The sequence below is a fragment of the Argiope bruennichi genome, chromosome 9 (assembly GCF_947563725.1).
Source record: "Argiope bruennichi chromosome 9, qqArgBrue1.1, whole genome shotgun sequence".
Lineage (NCBI taxonomy): Eukaryota > Metazoa > Arthropoda > Arachnida > Araneae > Araneidae > Argiope > Argiope bruennichi.
Genome location: NC_079159.1, coordinates 90,938,651 through 90,953,453, shown reverse-complemented (window position 1 = coordinate 90,953,453; position 14,803 = coordinate 90,938,651). Strand labels below are relative to the sequence as shown.

At 29.3% G+C, this 14,803-nt stretch overlaps 1 long non-coding RNA gene across 1 annotated transcript; it reads left to right on the top strand.

The window, feature by feature from the left end:
• Nucleotides 1-9,729: 9,729 nt before the first annotated feature.
• Nucleotides 9,730-14,362, top strand: LOC129983605 (uncharacterized). The gene is made up of 3 exons (XR_008785426.1): nt 9,730-9,887; nt 12,214-12,302; nt 14,164-14,362. It is a non-coding gene; the product is annotated as an uncharacterized LOC129983605 (long non-coding RNA).
• Nucleotides 14,363-14,803: the final 441 nt, after the last annotated feature.

The window sequence follows — 14,803 nt, the reverse complement described above, 5'->3', positions numbered from 1 at the left end:
ATATCATTCATAAAATGAATTTGAAAACACCGTAATAGAGTTTTTAATGAAAGCACCTCAAGAAAAATAATTATAACTCGAGAAATATTTCGAATATGGACAACATCTTGGTATCGTTTGAAAGCTAGAGGATCAGAGAACATTATTAAGCAATAAAAAAAATATTCGATATTTTGAACGATTTTCGAAGTTTCAAGTGTGTACTTACACCTTAAATACGTCAATTTTCGTATCGGATTTTGTGCTTACATGTGACGTTTACGTCACATTTTTGTTTCAATCGGTTGAGAAATACGCGTCTAAAAAAAAAATTCGATTTTTGAATACGATGAATGCATGCCACGGATCAATAGTCAAATAACTCGCCAAGGTTTACAAGATAGATTCAGTAGAAATGTTCAATTCACGCCAAAAGTTAATATTTCGTAACTATTGTGCGCCAGCGCTGTATAAGCTTTTATCTGTTATTACAAGTTCCTTAGAGAAGAAAGTGTTGGAGAGACCACTCCAGATGGTTATTGAATTTTATTCCATTAAAAAACCTTTTTTTTAATATCGACTTTATAACATTACTTTCATCTGATTAGGAGAAATCGAAATTTAGTCTCCCGCCATCAAAACAAATTTTAATTCAGCGAAATCGGTGCTCCTTTAACCTAAGAATAATAATAAAAAAAGAGATAATTTAAGATTTTAAAAATAGGATACTCCATTTAGCACTCGTCAATTAATCATATTAGGAAAAATGGTATAAGAACATGCTTGACGAAGGGAAATAAATTACAATAGATGAATGCAATATATTATTGTTAAATAAAAAAAATTTTAAAAAAATTTAAATTAAAAAATTTGAAGTTACAGAAATTTGCATCTTTGAAAAGATAATTTTTTGAATTTAATGATATAGTAAAAAAATAAATTTTACTTAAATATTTTCAGATGTTAGAGCGAAAAAACAAAAATTTAGCTTAATTTTTAATTTAGATTTTAAAAACAATTGATGACTTACCCACTAAAACCCCAGATAATGCAAAGGACAAAACAATGCTAATAAAAACACAAACTTACTTACTGAAATTCTGAGCCAAATGACTGTTGCGCAATAGTGGAGCGAAAATATTAAGACTTGTTTCGTCAAGAAACAATAATGGCAGAGAAAATTATTTTTCGACGAGTAAAACGCAAGCAAAATCGCAAACAATTAATATTCAAATATGTTTTCACTAAATATTGTGGCATATTTGGCAATTCATTCAACTCCTGTCCACGAAACTGTCCATTGACATGATAGCCCATCCAATTTTCTGACCATTTTCCCACGATATTCTGTCCCATTCAAAATCCCATTCAAAACGTTGATGCAATTTAAGTAGGGATTGCAATAGTGGGATACTGAATACCGGTATTTTGAGCCATCTGTACAATTTTGTAATAGTGGTATTCACAAGTTTAAATACCGTCTTTTCGGTATTTACTAGAAATTTTTTAAATTGTCTCCTCTATATGTTCAGGGATCACTAACATAGCAAAATAGTTTTCGTTTTTGTTTTTATGTCTCCCTAACGGCCGAAATTAATTAGACTGTGAATACAAAGTTGCATCATACAATCAGGAGAAGTGATAAAATACTGTGTGACAATGGATTGTTAAACCCTCCGCGCGTTTGCGCATGCGTTAGGATGGATTTAATTCGACAAAATAGGGGTGTGAGGAAAGATGAAAGGAGGAGATGTTTACATTTAACAATGAAGACTCGCAGTTTTTTGAGACGTAAACATTACAGATAATTAGTAATACAGAAGGAAAAAGGTACTAATGCACAGTAAAATATTTCAGAGCAATTTTTATTTAATACTAGCCGCCTTTGGCGACCAGCCGGTTCGCCAATCTTAATGTTTGTTAAAATTTTAATAATTAACTATTTTATGCAATTCCTACTTTAATAATTTCTTCATCAAAATATTTTAAAACTTCAAATTTTGATAGTCATATAATTCACTCATAATATTATAAAGTCAGTCATAACGTAATATATATCTCTCTAATTATCTGTTAGTGGTTCTTTAAATTAAAGTGGAAAGGATTAATCTGCAATTAATATAATAATATTTTTTACTGAAACAAAGTATTTTTTTGTAATATGATTACTGAAAACAGTCACTGAGCGTTTAAACTTTATGGGCACTAAAGAATATCTTTCTTAATTTATGTAATATCTCAAGAATTTGTCAACAAAATTTTCTCAAATTCATCATGAACGGATCGATTCATTAACAATGTTTCATTTTAAATGCATCAAACACTAAGAAAATAAAATGAATCGTTTAAAATAATCGGTCTAAAACAGGTTAAAAAAAACTACTTAAAAAATGATGTACTTAAAACTATAAGCATATACAAAAAAAATATAACTAACATAAATACACTTTAATTACAAAAGCATGCAACTGATCTAAAAATAATTTAAATCATCCGTTGATAATGGTTGTCATGTCAACAATCACAACACAATACGCATGCGTGAATTTTCAAAGCCAGTTACGGTAACGCAAATGCGTGAGTTTTTCTACGCCAGTTGGGGTAACGCTATGCAGATTAGAAATTTTTAATTTCCTTTATTCTGTTTTATTTTAATTCAAAAGTACTTCAGAATGAATCTGAAAGATCGATTCATTAACAATGTTTAATTTTAAATGCATCAAACATTAAGAAAATAAACAGAATCATTTGAAATAATCAGCCGAAAAATCTTAAGCCTAGCCTCATTACTGTTGGGAAAAAAAACTGAACCCTTACTCATTTGGCGGTGGTGAAAATGAAAAGATTTTTTTGGTGGGAAAGTTAGTTTTTAATTAATAATTAAAATTCTAATTAAAAATTCAAAAAAGAAACCCCAGGTGCACATTCCTGACCTCCAAGGTATACATGTACCAAATTTGGTAGCTGTAGATAAAATGGTCTTTTCTGTAGAGCGCCAACACACATACACACATTGAGCTTTATAAATAAGTATAGATAAGGGACATAAACATTAAATTATGAAGAATAAATGAAAAATTTCTGTTCTTAAAATTTGGTAATTGCTTTTTTACAAAATAATGATGATCTTTTTTTATATTAAAATTAAATTTTTTCAGGAATATTTTAATTCCCCGTTTCCTGCTTCTTGGTCACAATATTTAATGACATTATATAAATTTATGTAATATTAAATGATTTATGTAAATTCCTGAAAGCTTTTTTTATCACTTTTGGCTTCACATATCAATGCGAAATTTTGAGTTAAAATAAAATGCAGTCAGAAAGAACAGCACATATCACTATCTGAAGAATTATATATTACATTGAAAAGTTGCACAGAATAAAGGTATACCAAAATAGAAAATGTCTTACGGCATTTCATAATTATAATGATTTTAAAAATGAAAATGAAAAAGAATAAAAGAGACTAAACTTCATCGGATTTGAATTGGTTATAGTAAATTTTAAAATGTTTTACCCACAAACCTATTCACATTCAGAAGAATTCGGTACAGTTATCGAAGATTACGATGACACTAATGTCGATAATGAAAAGGAATTGCCTCTTGAACAAACATTAGAATTAGCGATAAATAAAAAATTACAGATCAAAATACAATACAGAAATCAGTTATATCTAAAACCATCCGATGAGAAATCGATTTATTTGAATATGAAGGATTTAGAGGTAAATACTTGGAAAAAGTATATCGCGCATTGCTAACAGTACCACCAACTAGCGTAGATGCCGAAAGAGCGTTTTCGACAGTTGGTCATTTTTACACAAAATTACGTTCCAGGCTTAATGATAGTACAATGGATGCATTATGTTTTTTAAGATCACATTTCAAAAATTTGTAATAGTACCACAGACTGAATAGTGATATTTACACTTTTAATAAATAAAATGCTTCCTTACTTTTTTACTGATTCTTTATATACTGTTATAATTTATAAGTTACAAATTATTTCTTTGTTTTATTTACACCTACTAATAAAACTGGTAAATAAAACAAAGAAACACCTGCGTTTTCTTTCTTTTCCTACAATTTCTACTACCGGTATTAAAACCGGTATCAAGATCTAAAAAATACCGAATACCGGTATTGAACTTTTGGACCGATATTGCAATCCCTAATTCGAAGTAATGGGGCAATTTGAAAACGATCCTGAACGAACTGTAACATACACTTTTTGCAGTATTTCAGTAAATTGCATAAAAATGATAATTTTACGCAAACATTTCATGAAACCGCTTTGCCAATTTCGAATTAAAAATAAGCGCGAGTGCAATCCCCGAAACTTTCTCGCATACTCTCTTATGAATTTCTGTTATAGAATGCATTGACACTGGCGTACGAAATATTTACATTTGGCGTGAATTTACCGCTTTCACTGAGTCTATTCTGTGATCCTTCACGAGGGTTTGGCGATTATTCGCTGGAATGAGGCTAGTACTATCCAAAAATAGAACTCATGCTTTAGACACGTTTTTCTCAACCGATTGGAACAAAGATTTGACACAAAATCCCATACCATATTTAATATATTTAGGGCACTGAGTTTTTGAACTATCGCATTTACATGTTTAAAAGTACAGACCAACAAACAATCAACCCGATATTGGATTTGGCTCAAAATTTGCCAGTTGTCACCAATATAGATCTTAAACCAGCGTATCGAATCTTATCTCTCTTCGTTTTGCAGTTATTGCGTTACCTTATATTCAAACAGACGGACAGACCCACTTCCTTGGAACAGATTTTAAAAAGAGATACAAATCTGCAAATTAGGTACAAAGACCGCACACCAAATTACAAACGTATTGCTCAAAGCATTTTTGAATTATCTTCGTAACACAGACGGACAGACGTTTTTCAAAAATGTATTTTTCGAACTCGGGTATGTCTAAATCATGGAAGTTCGTCAAAATCTCGAATCGGAATTCTTTTATGGTTATTATACTTTCTCTATACTACGTACAAGAGAAAGCAAAACACTCAAAAAGGTAGTTTACTAAAAAAAAGTCATTAAAAGAAATGACAAATACACAGTAGTAAATTCCAGGTGAGTGCCATACAAATTATTTTCTCAGATTGGTAGGTTGAGGTAGGCAGAACAAGGTGAAGCTCATATTAAAAAGATATTTCAGACGAAGGAAGACTCATTTCTTCTAATTGGTTAGTAGTTACCAGGTAAAAAACGAAAGCACCCGCTCGCCATATGATATAAGGCAGGTGTTCTTATATTTAATACCACTTATATAAGAATTAAATATATATGTATTATTATGAAAGAATTTTTCTATGGCGTAAAATTTACATAATTAGTTGATTAAATATTTTTAATTTGCATTATTAAATCATATACTTATTATAATAAAATGAATGTTAGTATGTATGTATATACGTCTGCGCATGTGTCTGTATTGGCTTTCTACAGACTAGATCGTTTGGCCTAGAGCTGCCAAATTAGACACATATATAAATTGAAGTAAGAAATGTAAACTTCGGAGCGATTGTTTTGAAATTTTAATTATAATTCCAAGTGATGAAAAATTATCCGAAATTTTAGCTTTTTTCCGCGACAAAATACAATATAAATTTTTTTACATCATAATAAATTAAATGAATATCATAATCGTTATCACGAATTGCGAATTTTTAATTTTAATCCAAACCCTAGGTACTATGAACGATATTTAATAAATTCTTTCTTAATACAGTAAACAGAATTTTATAATGAAATAGAGAAATTTTTATTGAACAACTTTTTGATACATTATATAAATCATAAAAATATATTCTGTGGAATTCAATGCTTAAAGATTCTATTTTCTGTACTCACACTTTTAAAAGCATGTTTCCTTTCATCAAATGAATTTTTGTATTAAATGAAATTTAATCACTGCTGTTTCAAATAAATTTTCACATTTTAAGGGAAATAACAGAAAAATTGAGGTATTCAAATTACAATTAAATGAATCGATTAAGACTTCTAAAATAGTGCGAGTTGCATTATCAAAATTTGAAACTTGAAGCAGCAATTCAGACCAAGTTGCATAAAGTATTTATTTGAAGATTTTAGTGACTATTCATCTCAATGAATGGCTGATCACCAAAGACTACAAAACTCTTCATAAGACTTTTATACAATGCAGTCAACAATAATTATTGTAATAAATAGTTTATTATTCCTTATTATACATTGTAATAAATAGTTAGTAATAAAGAATAATAAAAAAACTTTTATATTTACCAATTCTTAAGTAATTCAGGTGAAATAAAATGACGTTATAATTTGTAAAACTAAATTCTAGTGTTCTAAAAAGTGTTCTAAATTCTAATTTCTGTAAAAAATAAAGTCTAGTGTTTTAAAAAAAGTAAAGTCTAGAGTTCATTTTAATATGAACGACAGAAAAGCAAAAAGAATAAAGACAAAGTGGAAAAACTAAAAAGGAAAAATATATAATGTAAATATATGTCTGCATAATAAAGATTAAAATAAAATACTAAAAGAGGCGACATTTCATATTCATTTTTAAACAATTATTTTAATCTTTTTTATGCAGGGCATGCATGTAACCGAAGACAGAACCCTTGAAGTTAGGAGACAAGACACATTTCCATTAACTTTATAAATGCTGTAAGGCCCAAATTCGGTTCAGCAAAACTGCAGGACCATTGAATTTGTTTGGATGTCACTGCGAACCCCCTTCCCGCTTTCATCAAGTGTGATTGATTGTATACCTACGGCGCATGCTTTGTGTGTTAGAGACGCTCTCCCAGGCAAATTTGACGAAAGAGGTTTTCTGGGAACTCCAAAATGATCTGTGAGTACACATTTGTCTAATGACCATCCCTTTAGAGGGAACATATTTTATTTATCAACTTCTTAAGAACATCAACTGTCATTAGAATTTCTGCAAGGGTAGGGATTTTTCTTAACTTTTTAAGAGAATCTCTAGTATTTCAGCATTTCTCTATTTCCTCTTAGTATTCCTAAAACAATGAGACTATCAAATTTTTTAAACCAGGTATTTGTCCCAACTGTTGGCCCAAATTAATAACAAAAATAAAAAGATCTTTCTGATTGCGACTGTCAAATGCGTGTTAACTTTTCCCAGAAGCTTTACCTGGTCTTCTAACTGGCGTAAGGGTTCTACTGATAAACAGAAAATCACTAATGATAAAAAAAATCATTTACAAGAAAATTGTAAAGACCATATGTTATTATAATGATTAGGAAGTGAATAAGGCAATTTAGGTAAGAAATCAAAGAGATCAAACAATACATTTTTCATAAATGTTGTAGTAAAAGAAAAGCTTATTTATTGCTTACACTGTCGTTGCTTACTTATGGTACAAATTCTTATTTATAAATTAAAAATTCCTTAATAGTAGATTTTTCTAAGTGTATTCTTTCTGAATTTATAAAAAAAATTAATCCTTCTCATTCTTTTCTTTTCCCATTATTCTTACAATCTGCTTGTTATAGTATGTGTCATTTTACACCAACAGTGTTAAGTCCTTTTATATAACACTTTATATGGAATGAAGGTTATAAATTCCTACCAAGTTTCTCCTATTGCTATTTAATGGTAAAACAGCACAAAAGCCTAATGCCGTATCTTAAAAAAAATTTCTATTATCAATTATTTTTACTTACCTTTTTACTTTCTCGTATGCGCAAAACAGAGAAAATATAGAAATCGCCAAACATGAAATTTTGACGAATCGCCATATTTTAGACGTTCCTGAGTTCAAAAAATACATTTTTGGAAAATGTCCATCTGTCTGTTACAAAGATAACTCAACAGTGTTTTGATCCAGACGGTTGAAATTTGGTATTCGGTCTTTACACCAAATGTGCAGATATCTATTAAATTTTTAATAAATCTGTTCAAAAGAAGTTCGTCTGCCCGGCTATTTGGAGAAACGTTAACACGATAACTGCAAAATGAAAAGAGCTAGATAGACAGATAAGATTTGGTACACATATTTAATATCTATAATGTGATCGCCTGTCAAATTCTGAGCTATATCCAACAGTGGGTTGATTTTATGTCGGTCTGTACTTTCAGAAGCACGTGAACGCGATAACTCAAAAACAAATATATGATATCTGATTCAGAATTTTTCGACTACAAGTTCAGTTTTGTATCAAATACACATGTATACATACGTATATACATCTATTCCAATCGGTTAAGAAAAAAGTGTCTAAAGCACAAATTCGATTTTTGGATACTGTTAACAGCATGTCAAAAATCAATTGCCATAAAAAGTCGCCAAGGATCACGTGATAAATTCAGTAAAATTATTTCATTCATGCCAAAAGTTATATATTTCGTAACTGTTGTACAGCAGTGCCATCTAAGGTGTTCTTTGACATGACAAGTGTATTAGAGAGAATGCGAGAAAATTTTAGGGAGACCATGCCCACTGGTTTAAATATGGATAATATATGTACGTATTCTCATAAAGTAGTTTGTGCATACCGTATTTTGATATTCTATTTCCAAACTTTTAAGTAATACAAAGCAATCAATATTATAAAACAGTAACATCCGCAGCGCAGAAATCGTTCCTGATTCAAGTCATATGATAATTGCAAAGGTAAACAAATCATCGTATTAACATTTATGAATGCTTCATTGAATTCTATTATGGCTACATTTTATTTCATGCTTCGTTTAGTTAATTAATAGAATTTCAAAATATTATTAGCGTTACCAGGTCGTAGGATCAACTAAACCATCGTTCAATCAAAGGAAAAAAGACGTAAAAGAAATAAAGAGGATAAAATCTGACTTCAAATACAAAGTTTAATCGAGCTCAAAAATGCGATAGATAGATTTATGATAATTGCTAAGCCTTTACTTCTGGAAATTGATATTACATATCTCCCAAAAACTATTCTCATAAGAATTATTTTTCACATTACCTTAAAGCTGAAAAAAATATCTTATTAATTATATCAATTTTATTTCAGAACAATTTTTATTTTCAATAATTTTTTTAAAAAAAAAATTAATTTAAGCGGAATCTGCGACAATTTTTTTATAGTTATGACGAAATTCAAACTCATCTATCAAAAAATTCAACCACGTGTTATTGCCAATATTAATATTTAAGATTTAAAAAAGGAATGCTTTATTTAGACATTAACTCTTAAGTGGAATTCTCATTTCGAGTTTTATTTCATAGTATATACAATTTTTTTTCGTACACGAAGTTATTTGTAATAGATTGAGTCTAATAAATTCATGTTTTTCAATCTTATCAGATATCAAATTGATATATTTCTTAAATGTGTTCTATATTAATAGTTTAAAGCCTAAAAAGTCAATCTGTTCGAACAAGCAAGTTCGCGAAGGTGGCTTATTTTATTTATTTTTTATCTTTAGCAAACTTATCCCATTTCAAAAAATGGGGCTAATTCAATTCAATGAACAGAAACCGAATATAATTTTGCATTATTTCACAGTTTTCAAGCTGAATCGTTGCGTAATATCTCTTAACATTGAATGCTTTCTAAAAAAGGCACACGATACGTTTCAACAACGTATGAACACCTGTTCGGTGTGCCCAATTAATCACTGAAATAAAAATTTTATGCAAATTTTCAAACTCTGAAAATTATCGTGACAGACACGCGCTCTTTTATTTTTTATTCCTGATTATAAAATCCTACTGACGTCAACGAACAGTCGCTTATTGAAATGTATAAATTCAGTTGAAAAATCGCCAGCAGTAAGGTTTTGCCACCAACTTCCATTCCTGAAGCAAAAATGAAGTTCTTCTACGCTTTGCTCATGCTGTGGGCCATAGTAGCCTGCGCTTTATTCCAAAGTGCAAGCGCTCGTAAGTATTCTCGCATTTCTCATTCAATAAAGAGTTTTGATTTCTTCAATGAAATAATTTGCCATCTTATTTTCTGTTACGGTTCAATAATTTTTATTGGAGAACAATCTTATTTCACTTTAAGATAAGATTCCACGTTTGTCATGAAATAGTATTTCATAAATTACCCAATAATATTTAATTCTTTATTAAATATTTTAAAATAATTATTCTAATTTTTTATTTTCAAGTAAGCGAAGGATATAAAGAAAAAGTGTTATAATAATAGAAGATTAGAACTTGAGATTTTGACAATTTTTTTTTTTTTTTTTGTTCCAATCGAAAAAAAAAAAACATTTAATGAATTATGTCGATAAACACTGTAACTCAAAAAAACAGAGTTAGGCGATTGAAATTTTTATTCTATCTCTATAATAAATTTGTAGATTCAAAGATCTGTAGATCAAAATTTTAAATGAAATCGAATTTATTAAAAGGTCAGCTTGTTTGGTTGTTAAAAGTGAAAACGATATCTAGAAAACTTAAAGCGCTAAAAAATAAAATATGATGACTAATTTAGCTTCTGAATTGTAAATATTTGTCAAATTTTGAATAAATTCCATCTAGAGTTTAGTCTTTTGTTTGCTTGTATGCGTATATTCGCATTCGTAATAACAAAAAACGCAGACTTAAATAAACAAAATGTAATATACTTTTATAAATTAACATGTGTATATTATAAAAATCAAATTTTGTAAAAACATTTTGTTGGAAAAGTTCGCTTAAAAGATTGGTTATCTGTGGGTTCTTACTATTACTTCTATGTAAACGCGGAAACTCAAAAACAGCTGGAATTTAAATGAAGGAAATTCAGTATGTTATTTTGTTACAAAAAATTGTTCTTCCATGTCAAATTTTGGTTTGACAAAAAATATATTGAAAAATCTGAAATGCAGATTTGATTTTCCTCGTTCTACTACAATGCCTAAAATATTCCAATGCGAAATTTCCAAAATATAATATGAACAAATTGGGATTCACAACCATATCCAAAGTCCCTTAATTATTATAATGAAAGGAAAGGCTTATTTGGGAATGTGTCAGGAGACGCAACTGCCTTTGAGTTTTACTTTCAATTTGAATTCAGTTGAAAATAGGCATGTTACCACAAACATAGAATTGTTCCAGAATATATAGCCCAAATTCTTCGAAATGAAAGAACATTTTGAATTGAACAATATGCCACATGAGGCAAGAAAAGATGGCCAAGACGAAACAAGATTCCACGATCTTATTATATGATACCACAAAGATTACCGTAAATGACTTAATCCTGCCTTGCAAAAGATATTCTGGGTATTCAGGCATTCCAGTAGGTTTACTTAATAAATCGTCGTCACAGTAGTTACATTGAACTGAGGAATTTTATTGGCCATCATGATCTGCAGACCGCATTCTCTTAGAAAAGGCACATTCCATTATAGGAGTGTGGGTCATTCAAATCCACATCATTACTATAATCACTAGGAAAATAAATACCTCGATGGGAGACATATAAGCAATGTGCCCTGCGTGATGCATCATACAGATGTTTTTTGTTGGAGAATTTATGGTCGAAATGATGCTGATTGACTGAGTCTAACAATATAACGCAAAACACTAAATGTCATCTCAGTAAAAAGTCAGAAATCGAACGTAATAATATTATTAGTTGTACCATTTAAATATGGATGTCTCAAATGGTGCGATACACAAGTTTAATGTCAGAAAACAAACAAAGAATATAAAAATATGATGCATTGAACAGGTGGTCTTAAAAGCGGTCAGGAATCTGTAATCGCGCTTAGTTTCGTTTCCATTTCATACATAGGCATAGGATAAAAAACTCTGGAATTCTGGGACATACAATATCTCTGCGGCAGCATTAAAAAAATCAAAATTATGTTTACTTTCTAATTTTTATTAATCGATAGAATATTTCTCTGTTCAATATGTTGCTTACAAAATGGCAACTTATTTACAAATGGCCTCCCAAATATAAATTACATTGGGAGAACACCAGTTATATCTACACATAAAACTCTTTGGTAACACAATACCCATCACGTGTCGCTGCATTATCCATTTAATTACTTTCGAACGTTATTGAGACTTAAATCCGAAGATACAAAGGAATTCCCCAATCTTTTTCTCGCTGGTGTGGTCTGAAAGTACGAATAACAGAATTTCGACAATGTAATCTCAGTCAACTGACAGCAATTTGAAATTTTAAATCTAATGGTTCTGTCTTGGTTAATATCACTAATTTGACGATTTTTTATTATAATAATAATAATTATTATTGCAGAATGCCCACCTGATGATTGCCCAGACTTCTGTGATAAGAAAAGGAATGATGACGGATGCATAATATGTGTATGCAAGCAAAACTGACAGGTATTTCATGCTTTTTGTCATCTAGTCATTCCTATCACAGTTTAAAAGAATTAAAAATTTTAAAAAAGTGTTCGTATAACTTTTTCACTTAACTGATAGCACAATTTACCTTCCGCAGCTGCTTGGTTGGAGTTCCTACAAATCCACATAAATCTTATTATTTGAAAAAAAAAATGCGCAACCAAATAATATAATTGAATTTTTTATGTCATCGTTATTTAAAAATAAACAAATATTTATTTCAATTGATAGAAGAAAAGCTGATGTATGTTTATTATTAAAGGTTTACAAAATAGCTGTTGGACTCTGATTTGAGTGGATATCTTATATATATTGAACCATGTTTACCTGAAATAAAACTGATTTAGTGAATTAATAATATAGATATTGTAAAAAATAACAGAAAATGTTACTTGCATTTTTTTAGATATTATATAATTCATATTTATATCATTTCGTACAGATACGTGCTGAAAATACCTTTCTAGCTTTAATTTCCAATAAAAGCTAACAATTTTTAATTGCGCTTTTATCAATCCGAGGCAAAACACCGAAAAAAGTGAGTTATTTCCCATGCACGTGAAATGTGCAGGGAAAATTTTAGGATAAATTTTATTTTTATTTTGTGAGAAATAAATTGTTGGAAAATATAATTACATTTTTTTAAAAAAAATTCATTGAAAATAGAACTTAATTTATTAGTGAAAATACTGATATCATTAAAAAGATAATTTTTGGAAATTTAACTTGATTTTAAATCTTATTTGCGCGATAATATTTTCGGAAATTATCCCGAAAAAAAGTTCGTTATGTTCGAAAGTTTTCGCCGAAAATTTGCTTAATTTTTAATTAAAGTTCTAATTTTTAAAAAAAATTAATAATCGCTCTGAGATGCAAATTTTTCTCCCCCAAGCTATGCATGTGCCAAATTTGGTAGCTGAAAATCAAACTGCGTGGTGTGTAGAGTTCCAACATGCACACACAGTTTTTATTATAACTACAGATATAGATTCTTAAAAGCATTCTTTTTATTACACGACTCTACCAAGCAAAAAAGAAAATATATTAAATATTATTGCAAAAATCATCAAATCCAGTGACTAAAACGCTAAAAAGCAGTGTTGTGAAATAAATTTAAAAATAATTTTAAAATTACAGCAAATATATTGTATTTAAATAAAACTGGCATAACAGTGAAAAGTTTTATAGAAACGTTTTTGATATTGAAATATCATCGAATTAATTCAGAAATTATTTTTATTTCCATTAATATTTAATTAAAAAAAATTTTTAACTTTAAAACGCGTTTCTTACTGAGATCCTACAACCCAAGAATTAACTACGTACTGCATTTACCAGCTCTAGGTATAATCACCCGCTTTGTAGAATGTTTCTTACTATTTTTAAATTTGAATATCTCATCACGCATGCAAGTTACAAATATTGAAATTTGTGACGTAGTGAAAATACGTGCCACTAGAATCGTAATGTTCTTTTTCGCCCCAACCTCCAACCATTCTCATTGATTTTGTGAAAATAAATGGTACTCGTTGTGTGGTACAATTTTTTTTCATCCCTTTATTGTATCCTATTCTTAAAAAATGATGAAAACACACTTTTATTTCAACAGCTTTTCCTAAAGATGACGTCAAGGGTAAATATATGCCCTCATTGCCTTGTCGCTATGTTTATTTTAGTATGATATTTTATAAGAACCATCATCTTAAAATTAATGTGTAGTAAAATTTATATCTGAAAATCACTTTTATTCCCTTTGACATAGTAAATGATGCGTATAAGACAATTAAATGCATTTAAACATTGAACTTTTTTTAATTTGTTCATTTTTTTAATTTTATAGCCATAACTGCCAAATTACAGGGCAAGCCTGTTTCGCCTGCCATGGAATTGTTTTATTGAAATTCCACAGAAAAAATGTTTTACTTGGAAATATAAAAATCACAGATGTTATAAATTGAATTAAATAATAAACTCAAAATCAAAAGATTGTAAGATATTTAATGTTCATTTGTACTTTCTTAATAAAGTTTATTTCCATATTTCCTTGTGTTTTGTTCTTGGTTCAGCAAATAGATACAATGTGCATATGAAATCATTAAATGTAGTACGTCTGTAGATGTATATCACTATCTTCTATGTACTCAATTTAACTTGACTTATTTCCTGTTTGTAAAGATGAAATTTCGTAATAGATGTGGTCTTGCTATCTGCTGAGCTGTAGTAAATAATTTCGTATATTCTCAATGACACAAATTATTATTAATAATATATAACACCAATCACCTTTTTATTTTCAAAATTATTAATTTAATTTTGATGCCTTATTCATGGTGCCGTCTTGTGCAAAATTTGAGAAAAAAATATTTCAATAATTTATAATAGTGGTTAGCGTCTGTATTTGCAATTCCGTTTGCGTTTTAATTCTCCATATGTGTAGAAGACGACGCCAAACACAAATAATTTTGCATCGAACCCTTTAT